Here is a 14,175-nt window from a genome sequence, read left to right as displayed (position 1 = left end):
TCCTGTTGGTGGAGACAATGAGGAAGACGATGATAAGACTCAAATACCTGATTGGAGCGACAACTTTAGTTTTTTGTCAGGGCAGGAACAGGTTGGCTCTGAGGACGACGGGTGTGATAACACACAGGGTGATGATGATGAGGTTGGAGATCCCACTTACTGTCAACCCACAGTCAGCCAAGAGATGAGGTCAGCAGAGGAGGTGGAGGAAGATGCTAGTGACGACGAGGTCAGGTTGCGCCTTCCTGGACAGAGACGTAGTACTGGAAGCACGTCAACAACTGCATCCTCAAACACAACTCTGCCTCTCACCACAAGTCGTGGTGGCTCTTCAGGTCGCATGGGTGCTAAGCCTTGCATAGCCTGGGCATTTTTTCAGATCGATAAAGATGACCCAACTCGTGTTATCTGTAACATTTGTCAGCAAAAGCTAAGTAGAGGCCAAAAAATACATAGTTTGAGTACTTCATGCATGAACCGGCACATGGACATGAAGCATAAGTTGCAGTGGGAAGCTCAGTGTGCTACAATGCGGCCTAGCCGGCCGGGCCAACCACCGTCTGCCATATCTTGTGCATCCGCGGCCTATTCATCCTCTGTGACTGGGGGGACAGCAGTCACACCTGTTTTGGGGCGCAGACCTGCCACCTCTTTACCCGCAACAGCCAGCGTGATTGGCAGGTCATCATTTTCTTTGGAGGTGGTAACACCAGCTGGTGTTGAGCGCTGTCCGACATCGATAGCACCACCTTTGGATCAAGGCAACCTAACATGTCCGCCTACATCTTCCTCACAGACCGGCAGTTTGCCGGGGACACCCTTATCAACCCCGTCTAAGCACAATAGCCAGCCCTCGGTCCCTCAAATGTGGACAAGTAAAAGACCATTTCCTCCTAGCCATGAGAAAGCTAAGAGGTTGAATTTCACCATCTGCAAGCTCTTGGCTACAGAAATGCTGCCTTTCCGCCTGGTGGACACAGAGGATTTTCGAGACCTTATGTCCGTCGCAGTGCCCCAGTACCAGATGCCCAGTCGGCACTACTTCTCAAAGAAAGGTGTGCCTGCGCTCCACCAGCATGTCGCACACAACATCACCGCTTCTTTGAGAAACTCTGTGTGTGACACTGGTTGTCCAGCAATTTTTAGCCCACTATCCCAGACTAGATGGCCTTCTGCAGAGGGCACGGTCGCTGTGTGCTCACTTCCGCCGTTCGCATCCCGCTGCTCAGCGACTTACATCTCTACAGAAGTCGTTGGGCCTGCCACTTCACCGGCTAAAATGCGATGTGCCTACCCGGTGGAATTCAACTCTGCACATGTTGCAGCGACTGTGGCAGCACCGACAAGCCCTGGTGCAATACGTTCTGACGTATAGCCTGGGCCAACGAGATCCAGAGGTGGGGCAAATCACGCTGGAGGAGTGGTCTCAGATCAGGGACCTATGCACCCTTCTGCACAGTTTTGAAATGGCGACGAAGATGTTTAGTGCTGACGATGCCATTATCAGCATGACTATTCCGGTGATTTACATGCTGGAGCACATGTTAAACAGAATTCGGAGTCAGGTGGTGGCACAAGAGGAGGTGGAGGAAGTAGAGGAGGAGGAGTTGTCTGCGGAAGGGCTAACATCTGCAAGGTCCAGACGGTCGGCAGCACCAAGGTGGCAGGCATGTGAGGGTGGGGGAGATGGTTTTACCAGGGCGCATGGTAGCAGCCAAACTAGTGAGGAAGGTGCAGGAGCCCAGGAAGAAGTGGAGGACGAACTGATGGAAGACTCATCAGATGAGGGAGACCTTGATCACATTTCTGTTGTGCGAGGTTGGGGGGAGAGGACAGAGGAAGGAAGCATGATTGTTACCTCGCCACCAACACAACAGGGACTTGGTGCTCCTGGATGCGCAACACACATGAGTGCCTTCTTGCTGCACTACCTGCAACATGACCCTCGAATTGTGAGAATTAGAAATAATCCTGACTACTGGGTTGCCACACTGTTAGATCCCCGGTACAAAAGTAAATTTGCAGAAATTATTCCTGCCATAGAAAGGGATGCACGCATGCAGGAGTATCAGCAGAGACTGTTGCAGAATCTTACATGTACTTTTCCACAAAATACCAGTGGTGCACGTAGTGAATCTCACAGTTCCAACTTGCCAACCGTGGGACCGTCAAGTGTTCAGCACTCAAACCGTAACAGAACCACAGTATCTGCTGGTAACATCAATTTTGCGGAATCATTTCACCACTTTTTTAGCCCATCCTTTGCAAGGCCACAGGAGACAAGAAGTCTGACACATAGTCAACGCCTAGAGACGATGGTACAGGAGTATCTCCAAGTAAACATTGAAGCCACGACTGTGTCACTGGACCCTTGCTCTTTTTGGGCTTCCAATCTGGATAAATGGCCGGAGCTAGCCACTTACGCCTTGGAGATCTTGTCATGCCCCGCAGCCAGCGTTCTGTCTGAACGTGTGTTCAGCGCTGCTGGTGGTGTGCTGACAGATAAGCGGCTCTCCACTGATAATGTAGACAGACTCACGTTCATAAAGATGAACAAATCATGGATCCGAAACGACTTTTCTACCCCTGTGTCATCCTGGGGAGAGTAAAAGCTTGATGATTGGTTAAAATCACCCTACCAACTGTTTTAAGCTTTCAAATTACTAATCATGTTTATCTGTATCTTGACTGGAAAATAATTTGGGCTTTGTAGCAGTGTGCAGCACTGATCCTATTAGGCCATCTATAATAAGCTCCACCAGATTTAAAATTAAAAATAATTTTTAGCTGCATCTAGCCCGGAAAATAATTTTGGGGCTCCGAGATGCGCAAGACACATAAGTGCCTTCTTGCTGCACTACCTGCAGCATGACCCTCATATTGTCAGAATTCGAAGTAATCATGACTACTGGGTTGCCACACTCTTAGATCCCCCAAACTTTTCGATCAACCTTTTCATTTTAATAAAGACCAAAAAAATGGTCATTTTTGAAATTATAAGCATTAGCAGGTTGTTAGAAACTGAAATCAAACAGTTTTCAACTCAAAACTTTATTGTAGGTGATGTTACATTTTCACATAGGACCCCTTGTTCGAAAGGAGCTTCTGAACTCTCTCGTCCATTGAATTTGTCAGGTTTTGGATGGTTTCTACTTCAATTGTTTTGCATGAGGACAGAATACCCTCCCAGAGCTGTTGCTTAGATGTGAACTGCCTCCCGCCATCATAGACACTCCTTTTAATGATGCTCCAAAGGTTCTGAATGGGGTAGAGGTCAGGGGAGCATGGGGTCACACCATAAGTTTGTCCCCTTTTATGACCATATCAGCCAGAGATGCAGATGTTTTATGTGCAGCATGAGATGGTGCATTATCATGCAGAAAAATGATCTTGCTGTGAAATACACGGTTCTTCTTCTTGAACCATGGCAGGAAGTGCTGTTTGAGAAAATCCACATACATTATGGAGTTCATCTTTAGCGCCTTCAGGGATCCTAAAGGGGCCGACAATCTCTCTCCCCATGATTCCAGCCCAAAACATTACTCCACCTCCTCCTTGTTGGCGCTGTAGCCGTGTTTGCGTGGGGTGTCCATCAACCAGCCATCCTCCACTCCATCCATCTGGACCATCGAGCGCTGCACGGCACTCATCCGTGAACAAAACAGTTTTGAAATCAGTCTTCATGTCATGTTTGGCCCACTGGAGCCGTTTCTGCTTGTGTGAAGTGGATAGAGGAGGTCGACAGGATGGCGTATGCACAGCTGCAAACCTCTGAAGGACCCTGCATCTTGTTGTTCGGGGGACGTTGGAGGCACCAGCAGCTTCAAAAACTTGTCTGCTGCTATGACAAGGCTTTCTTGCCGCTGCTCTTTTAACCTGACGTAATTGCCTGTAGGAAAGAGTCCTCAATTTGCCCTTATCAGCACGCACACGTGTGTACTGTGAATCAGCTACATACTTCTTGATTGCCAAGACACTTCATCCTGATCATCGCACAATGTTGATTGTAGTCATGCCTTGACCTAAACACTCCACAATTTGTTGCTTCTCAGCAGCCGACACATCCTTTTTCTTTCCTATTTTGGCAGAAAATGTAGGCTGCTTAATAATGTGAGAGAGCCTTCTTAAGTAGTCTTGCCTTTCATTGGACACACCTGCCAAACTAATTAGCACAGGTGTCTGCAATTGCTTACAGTGATATAAAGAGCCCTGACACACATCACCATCAATGAGTTTAACTGACAAACAAACAAATTCTTCCCTTATCACTTCTAAACACTTTTTGCATAATAATTTGGAACGCAGTGTACATGTGCTTTTCCAGAAAACACCAGTGGTTCACGTAGTGAATATTACAGTTCTAACTTGCCAACCGTGGTCTGTATGGAATTGTTCAATAAAGGGCCCAAAATTAAGATAACATAGATGGGAGAGGTCTCTATGAATAGGAAATCCTAAGTATTTGATACCCTGTGAGGGCCAGGCAAAGGGAAAGTTGGACTGGATGGAATCCTATATGGATTTGGGGAGGGAGACATCGAGGGCCTCAGACTTCGCTGCATTGATTTTAAAATTTGACCATGTAACAAAGTGATCTATTTCAGCCATAACAGCAGGGATGGATATATGTGATTGAGTGATATATACTAGGACATCATCAGCAAATAGAGAGCACTTGTACTCGGTGCCTCCCACCTCAATCCACCTAATATTAGGGTTATGGCGAATTGATGAGAGCAGGTGCTCCGTCACTAGGATGTATAAGAGAGGGGACAGAGGACATCCCTGCCTTGTCCCATTGGTGATTGTGAAAGGTGATGAAAATGTTCTGACGCACCCCCTGGGCCTTGGGACACCCGGAGCCGGACCCTTTTTGGTGGATGCTGGTGGTTGTAGTCTTCGTGGCGGCGACCCGGTTCCGTGGCTCAGGGCGGTCAAACCAGTGGCGGAACTATTTATGTGGTTTTGATGTTTAAATGTCCGACTACGCCACCCGTGGATTGCGGTCAGAGTGAACCGCCGCTACAGGGCAGACCGCTGAGGCTGGTGTTGTGGGTGCAGCAAAGCGTAGCATAACTCCCCACGGGAGGAGTATAGCCTCAGGGCAGTGTATGCGGAGGATGGGGGTGATGGTGCAGGGCAGCAGCAGTAACGACACGGAGTCAGTGATGCAGTCCAGGGCCTTTACTCACAGTTCTTATTATCCAGACCACGTCTGCAGGTAACGGCTGCCCACGTCGTACTGTGCTCACCAGGTGACGGGCTCAGACAACTCCCAGATAACTTTGGAGCACTTCACAGGACCCCCTTTGTGTGTCCTTTGTCTGGCCTTTCTTACCAACACTTCTGTCCGGCTGCCTCGGGCCTCCTCTTGGTAAACTTGGCGCCAGTTTCCCTGACCCTATGTGGTGCCTTCCTAGCGGGTGTAGGGAGGGGCTGCGCCACATGAAATGTCAGAGCCTCCGGTTTCTAGCTGAGGGTCGTTTCCTGCCTCCACTAGTTCGGGGACCGGTCTCCCCCTTTGGCCTGACCCCTCCACGCAGGTGGATTCGGGCGTGCGGTGGCGACTCGCCCGTCCGCACCCCTGGGATCCCTTCATTCCTCGTTCCTGGAGCCTTCTCCGCTCCTCTTCCTTCCTTCTCCCTCTTCCAGGCCTGGGCCTCTGTTACTAGGCCCGCCTCCGGAGCAGAGCTCATGCAGAGCCCCTGCTCCCTGCCACTTCTGCTCAGACTTCTCTGCACTGAACTAAGATGGTGCCCACCTTTTATACTCCCTTCTCAATGCACCCAGGAACTGCTTCCTCCCTGCTCCTGCACTACAGGGTTCCCCTTCCTCAGTGTTCCCTCCCCCCACTCCAGCCAGGGACAGGGACTGTCGTGCCCATCTCAGGGGCATATTGGTCGCCCTGCCCCACGGCAATGTGGTGTAATGCATGCAGGTGTCGGGTCCTGATCCACACTCCATCCTTACCTGAGAGTGAGATATCACACCTCTGGGTGAGGTGCAATGCGTCTGTAGCAACCGAGCCCTCAGGGTGCTACAGTTCCATTTATCTTCAGCCTAGGTGACGTATTGCGATACAGGGCCGTGATTTTGGCTATAAAAGGGTCCCCTAGACCCCTACCCCAAGCTTTTTAAGAGAATCATATATGGCGTGCCAGGAGACTCTATGGAATGCTTTCTCAGCATCCAACGAGAGTATCTAATTACAAATTTTTAACTGCATCTAGCCCAGGAAATACTTTGTGCCTAGTAGCAGTGTCTGCTAGTCAGCGGATTATCCCGGCTGTTAAGCAAGCTACACCACCTGTAGTTTAGACACTTAATTTTTTCAAAGGAAATGCTTTGGGACCATGGGATACTTAGTGAAGAGCATCAGGAGGCACCCCAAGGCATAGGGGCTGGGACTGGCAGTAGGATGCCTTGCGGTGGACAGCCAAGCTCGATCCTTATAAAAGCTTTTTAACTGCAGCAGCTTTAGTGGACGCTACTGGAGCTGGAATTACCGCGGCTGCTGGCATGAGACTTGCCCTCCAATAGATCCTTGTAAATGGATTTAAAGTGTATTCATTCAAATTAGAGAGACAATTTAAATTAAAAAGCTTAGAGCTGCCTCCACCACAGGGGGGCTCGCTCGACCCACCAGCGGACAGGCACCAGTATTGGGAGAGGGGGGCTGGCCGTCAGGGTTCACCGCGGCTCTGGCACAAACCCGGCGACACGGAGGTGGCACGGGCAGGAGCGGACTGGCCGTGTCGGCTTCTCACTTTTTGGATTTTAGAAGGGCATGACATGCCTATATCTGTGTCTCCCCCTCCTTTTACTCCTCCACCTCTTTTATTTTCGCATGACTATATGTACTTGTCACTTTTCCATGTGTTAGTTATGTCTTCTGAGCAGTTTGTCAGCTTTTGGACACCTTTGAAGGTGTTTTCTATGTGTTTCTATGTGTTTTTGTTTGCCTGCCATTGGTTTTAACGGTGTTCGAAGGTGTTCGACGAACAGTTCGACGAACAGTTCGGCGAACACACGGGTGTTCGACGAACCGAACCGAACTCGAATACTACGGGGGTGGCTCAACACTAATCCTTAGTTGCAAAGGACGTCGTTTGCGATATTATTTCAGCAGGTGATGATGATTGGTCTTGTAAATCCTGCAATTGTAACAGGGTCTTTTGTTCTTCAAATTTTAAAAGTCTATATTCATTCTTTATTGAGGGAGTAGAAACGTCAATTTGTGATTCAGATTCAGAAAAAAAAGTTTTTTTTATAGTCACATTATGTATAAATTTATTAAGATCAATTAGAGTAGAAAAAAGGTCAAAATGTCTGTCCGGTTCAAAAGAAAAACCTAGTGATAGAACTTCATCCTGATCTTTAGTCAATATCTGTTTGGACAAATTAAGAACATTTTAGGTGTGTTCATTTATGGTCGTTGCTTGTAACGAGTTGACATGCCCGCAGAATTTATTGTGTTTGCGGCCACCTCTCCTTTTGCGTTTTTTGCATATTTGGAAGCTTTTGCTTTACGGTAATATGACGGATTATTCCCATTTTCCATATTGGTATTAGTATCATCCATTGATTCCTGATCTGAAGAACTAAATGAAACATGTAAATCTGTTGGCGTAGAATTCTAGTTCGTTCTTCTTTTTAAAATTGATTTAGGTGAGGGGGAGGTACGAGACCATCTGCCCCATTCATACACTTGATGTGAGGCATAATCATTGCTGTCCCTGAGGAATTTGTCTTTTTTCCTCATCATGATAGTAGATTCTATTTTCTCCACCATGGAATCAATACGTTTATTGAAATACTGATAATCGGGTTTATCTTTATGTTGTTCCAAGGAGGCATGAATATTAGATATTTCAATTCGTAAGCTATAGAGCTTAGAATCCTCTTGTTTGACAATAAGTCTCATCAAGTTCATGGAACAATCGGTCAGTATTTGATTCCAATCATTAACAAAGTTTTCTGAATAAATAGTGGTCGGAATCTTTTTTATTCTAAGGCCTCTCGGGATCATAGTTTTTTGCAAATAATTTGTGAGAGTAGTTTGATCCCACCACACCTTCATCTCATTAATCATTAGCCTCTCAAGCTGTTTGAATAACAAGTTCATATCATTTGAGACGGGTGTTTTCATGGGATCAGAAGAAAAAACACTCTCAGCTTTTCTGGATCGTTCAGCATAAGAGTACGCCATTTATTTGTTCGGAAGAAACTGCACCAATAAATAATGAAAAATTTTTTATTTGAAGACCCGATCTTATCTGAGATATTAAATTCAGGGTGTTCAGTTGTAGCACGCAGAGGGAAAACTATTGGCAATATGTTGTCTCCATCTCTTTTTTCTTCAGTTACAAAAAAGGCCACATGGCTCAATTTTCAGGGTTTTTATGGTTGCGGTCAGGCTAAATGCCGTACGTGCAACCACATGATTCCTGTAAAAGAGTTTTTAACTCCTCTTACACCAAATCATTCGTTATTAAGACGCATATTAATTGTAATACTACAGGAGTGGTTTACATTATATTATGTAAGGAGTGCAAATTGATCTATGTGGGATGTACCACCAGGAGATTAAAAGACCGTATTTCTGAACATTTGACTGACATTTTTTCTCTTTGTAGTAGTAATCGGAATGTTTCACATGCTTCTAAACATTTTATTGAACAACATCAGAGAAACACCCGTGCTCCCTCTACCTAAAACTGAATCTGTCAAAACTGAACTACTCGTCTTTCCGCCCTCCACTAACCTACCTGTGCCCGATATTGCCATTTCCGTTTGTGGCTCAACCATTACTCCCCAGCAACAAGCCCGCTGTCTTGGGGTCATTTTTGATTCAGATCTTTCTTTCACTCCTCACATCAAATCACTCGCTCGTTCATGTCATCTACACCTCAAAAACATCTCAAGAATCAGGACTTTTCTCACCTTTGACTCGGCAAAAACTCTTACTGTAGCTCTTATTCATAGTCGTCTTGACCATTGCAATGCTCTACTAATCGGTCTCCCTCATACTAAACTCTTCCCTCTCCAATCCGTCCTTAACGCAGCAGCCAGGATCATATTCCTCGCCAACCACTACACCGATGCCTCTTCCCTGTGCCAGTCATTGCATTGGTTGCCCATCCAATATAGAGTTCAATTTAAACTTATCACTAGTGTTGAGCCACCGCCGTAGTGTTCGAGTTCGGTTTGGTTCGTCGAACACCCGTGTGTTCGCGGAACTGTTCGTCGAACACCTTCGAACACAGTTAAAACCAATGGCAGGCAAACAAAAACACATAGAAACACATAGAAAACACCTTCAAAGGTGTCCAAAAGCTGACAAACTGCTCAGAAGACATAACTAACACATGGAAAAGTGACAAGTACATATAGTCATGCGAAAAGAAAAGAGGTGGAGGAGTAAAAGGAGGGGGAGACACAGATATAGGCATGTCATGCCCTTCTAAAATCCAAAAATTGAGAAGCCGACACAGCCAGTCCGCTCCTGCCCGTGCCACCTCCGTGTCGCCGGGTTTGTGCCAGAGCCGCGGTGAACCCTGGCGGCCAGACCCCTCTCCCAATATTGGTGCCTGTCCGCTGGTGGGTCGAGCGAGCCCCCCTGTGGTGGAGGCAGCTCTAAGCTTTTTAATTTAAATTGTCTCTCTAATTTGAATGAATACACTTTAAATCCATTTACAAGGATCTATTGGAGGGCAAGTCTCATGCCAGCAGCCGCGTAATTCCAGCTCCAGTAGCGTCCACTAAAGCTGCTGCAGTTAAAAAGCTTTTATAAGGATCGAGCTCGGCTGTCCACCGCAAGGCATCCTACTGCCAGTCCCAGCCCCTATGCCTTGGGGTGCCTCCTGATGCTCTTCACTGAGTATCCCGTGGTCCCGAAGCATTTCCTTTGAAAAAATTAAGTGTCAAAACTACAGGTGGTGTAGCTTGCTTAACAGCCGGGATAATCCGCTGACTAGCAGACACTGCTACTAGGCACAAAGTATTTCCTGGGCTAGATGCAGTTAAAAATTTGTAATTAGATACTCTCGTTGGATGCTGAGAAAGCATTCCATAGAGTCTCCTGGCAGGCCATATATTATTCTCTTAAAAAGTTTGGGGTAGGGGTCTACGGAACCCTTTTATAGCCAAAATCACGGCCCTGTATCGCAATACGTCACCTAGGCTGAAGACAAATGGAACTGTAGCACCCTGAGGGCTCGGTTGCTACAGAGGTATTGCACCTCACCCAGAGGTGTGATATCTCACTCTCAGGTAAGGATGGAGTGTGGATCAGGACCCGACACCTGCATGCATTACACCACATTGCCGTGGGGCAGGGCGACCAATATGCCCCTGAGATGGGCATGACAGTCCCTGTCCCTGGCTGGAGTGGGGGGAGGGAACACTGAGGAAGGGGAACCCTGTAGTGCAGGAGCAGGGAAGAAGCAGTACCTGGGTGCATTGAGAAGGGAGTATAAAAGGTGGGCACCATCTTAGTTCAGTGCAGAGAAGCCTGAGCAGAAGTGACAGGGAGCAGGTGCTCTGCATGAGCTCTGCTCCGGAGGCGGGCCTAGTAACAGAGGCCCAGGCCTGGAAGAGGGAGAAGGAAGGAAGAGGAGCGGAGAAGGCTCCAGGAACGAGGAACGAAGGGATCCCAGGGGTGCGGAAGGGCGAGTCGCCACCGCACGCCCGAATCCACCTGCGTGGAGGGGTCAGGCCAAAGGGGGAGACCGGTCCCCGAAACTAGTGGAGGCGGGAAACGACCCTCAGCTAGAAACCGGAGGCTGTGACATTTTATGTGGCGCAGCCCCTTGCTACACCCGCTAGGAAGGCACCACATAGGGTCAGGGAAACTGGCGCCAAGTTTACCAAGAGGAGGCCCGAGGCAGCCGGACAGAAGGGTTGGTAAGAAAGGCCAGACAAAGGACACACAAAGGGGGTCCTGTGAAGCGCTCCAAAGTTATCTGGGAGTTGTCTGAGCCCCTCACCTGGTGAGCACAGTACGACGTGGGCAGCCGTTACCTGCAGACGTGGTCTGGATAATAAGAATTGTGAGTAAAGGCCCTGGACTGCATCACTGACTCCGTGTCGTTACTGCTGCTGCCCTGCACCATCACCCCCATCCTCCGCATACACTGCCCTGAGGCTATACTCCTCCCGTGGGGAGTTATGCTAAGCTCTGCTGCACCCACAACACCAGCCTCAGCGGTCTGCCCTGCAGCGGCGGTTCACTCTGACCGCAATCCACGGGTGGCGTAGTCGGACATTTAAACATCAAAACCACATAAATAGTTCCGACACTGGTTTGACCGCCCTGAGCCACGGAACCGGGTCGCCGCCATGGAGACTACAACCACCAGCATCCACCAAAAAGGGTCCGGCTCCGGGTGTCCCAAGGCCCAGGGGGCGCGTCAGAACATTTTTATCACCTTTCATAATCACCAATGGGACAAGGCAGGGATGTCCTCTGTCCCCTCTCTTATACATCCTAGTGACGGAGCACCTGCTCTCATCAATTCGCCATAACCCCAATATTAGGTGGATTGAGGTGGGAGGCACCGAGTACAAGTGCTCTCTATTTGCTGATGATGTCCTAGTATATATCACTCAATCACATATATCCATCCCTGCTGTTATGGCTGAAATAGATCACTTTGTTACATGGTCAAATTTTAAAATCAATGCAGCGAAGTCTGAGGCCCTCGATGTCTCCCTCCCCAAATCCATACAGGATTCCATCCAGTCCAACTTTCCCTTTGCCTGGCCCTCACAGGGTATCAAATACTTAGGAATTCCTATTCATAGAGACGTCTCCCATCTATGTTATCTTAATTTTGGGCCCTTTATTGAACAACTCCATACAGACCACGGTTGGCAAGTTAGAACTGTAAGATTCACTACGTGAACCACTGGTGTTTTGTGGAAAAGCACATGTACACTGTGTTCCAAATTATTATGCAAAAAGTGTTTAGGAGTGATAAGGGAAGAATTTGTTTGTTTGTCAGTTAAACTCATTGATGGTAATGTGTGGCAGGGCTCTTTATATCACTGTAAGCAATTGCAGACACCTGTGCTAATTAGTTTGGCAGGTGTGTCCAATGAAAGGCAAGACTACTTAAGAAGGCTGTCCCACATTATTAAGCAGCCTACATTTTCTGCCAAAATGGGAAAGAAAAAGGATGTGTCGGCTGCTTTGAAGCAACAAATTGTTGAGTGTTTAGGTCAAGGCATGAATACAATCAACATTGTGCGATGATCAGGATGAAGTGTCTTGGCAATCATGAAGTATGTAGCTGATTCACAGTACACACGTGTGCGTGCTGATAAGGGCAAATTGAGGACTCTTTCCTACAGGCAATTACGTCAGGTTAAAAGAGCAGCGGCAAAAAAGCCTTGTCATAGCAGCAGACAAGTTCTTGAAGCTGCTGGTGTCTCCAACGTCCCCCGAACAACAAGATGCAGGGTCCTTCAGAGGTTTGCAGCTGTGCATACGCCATCCTGTCGACCTCCTCTATCCACTTCACACAAGCAGAAAGGGCTCCAGTGGGCCAAACATTACATGAAGACTGATTTCAAAACTGTTTTGTTCACGGATGAGTGCCGTGCAACGCTCGATGGTCCAGATGGATGGAGTGGAGGATGGCTGGTTGATGGACACCCCACGCAAACACGGCTACAGCGCCAACAAGGAGGAGGTGGAGTAATGTTTTGGGCTGGAATCATGGGGAGAGAGATTGTCGGCCCCTTTAGGATCCCTGAAGGGGTAAAGATGAACTCCATAATGTATGTGGAGTTTCTCAAACAGCACTTCCTGCCATGGTTCAAGAAGAAGAACCGTGTATTCCACAGCAAGATCATTTTTATGCATGATAATGCACCGTCTCATGCTGCACATAACACATCTGCATCTCTGGCTGATATGGGCATAAAAGGGGACATACTTATGGTGTGACCCCCATGCTCTCCTGACCTCTATACCATTCAGAACCTCTGGAGCATCATCAAAAGGAGTGTCTATGATGGCGGGAGGCAGTTCACATCTAAGCAACAGCTCTGGGAGGGTATTCTGTCCTCATGCAAAACAATTGAAGCAGAAACCATCCAAAACCTGACAAATTCAATGGACGAGAGAGTTCAGAAGCTCCTTTCGAACAAGGGGTCCTATGTGCAAATGTAACATCACCTAGAATAAAGTTTTGAGTTGAAAACTGTTTGATTTCAGTTTCTAATAACCTGCTAATGCTTATAATTTCAAAAATGACCATTTTTTGGTCTTTATTAAAATGAAAAGGTTGATCGAAGAGTGTGGGGGATCTAAGAGTGTGGCAACCCAGTAGTCAGGATTACTTCGAATTCTGACAATCTGAGGGTCATGTTGCAGGTAGTGCAGCAAGAAGGCACTTATGTGTCTTGCGCATCTCGGAGCCCCAAAATTATTTTCCGGGCTAGATGCAGCTAAAAATTATTATTAATTTTAAATCTGGTGGAGCTTAGTATACATGGCCTAATAGAATCAGTACTGCACACTGCTACAAAGCCCAAATTATTTTTCAGCCAAGATACAGATAAACATGATTAGTAATTTTAAATCTGGTGGAGCTTAGTATAGATGGCCTAATAGAATCAGTACTGCACACTGCTACAAAGCCCAAATAATTTTCCAGCCAAGATACAGATAAACATGATTAGTAATTTGAAAGCTTAAAATGGTTGGTGAGGTGATTTTAACCAATCATCAAGCTTTTACTCTCCCCAAGATGACACAGGGGTAGAAAAGTCGTTTCGGATCCATGATTTGTTCATCTTTATAAACGTGAGTCTGTCTACATTGTCAGTGGAGAGCCGCGTGCGCTTATCTGTCAGCACACCACCAGCAGCGCTGAACACACGTTCAGACAGAACGCTGGTTGCGGGGCATGACAAGATCTCCAAGGCGTAAGTGGCTAGCTCCGGCCATTTATCCAGATTGGAAGCCCAAAAAGAGCAAGGGTCCAGTGACGCAGTCATGGTTTCAATGTTTACTTGGAGATACTCCTGTACCATCGTCTCTAGGCGTTGACTATGTGTCAGACTTCTTGTCTCCTGTGGCCTTGCAAAGGATGGGCTAAAAAAGTGGTGAAATGATTCCGCAAAATTGATGTTACCAGCAGATACTGTGTTTCTGTTACGGTTTGA

This window comes from Phyllobates terribilis, unplaced genomic scaffold (genome assembly GCF_046119375.1).
Source record: "Phyllobates terribilis strain yellow unplaced genomic scaffold, ASM4611937v1 Scaffold_1__5_contigs__length_1240528914, whole genome shotgun sequence".
Lineage (NCBI taxonomy): Eukaryota > Metazoa > Chordata > Amphibia > Anura > Dendrobatidae > Phyllobates > Phyllobates terribilis.
Note: the sequence above shows the minus strand (reverse complement) of the source record.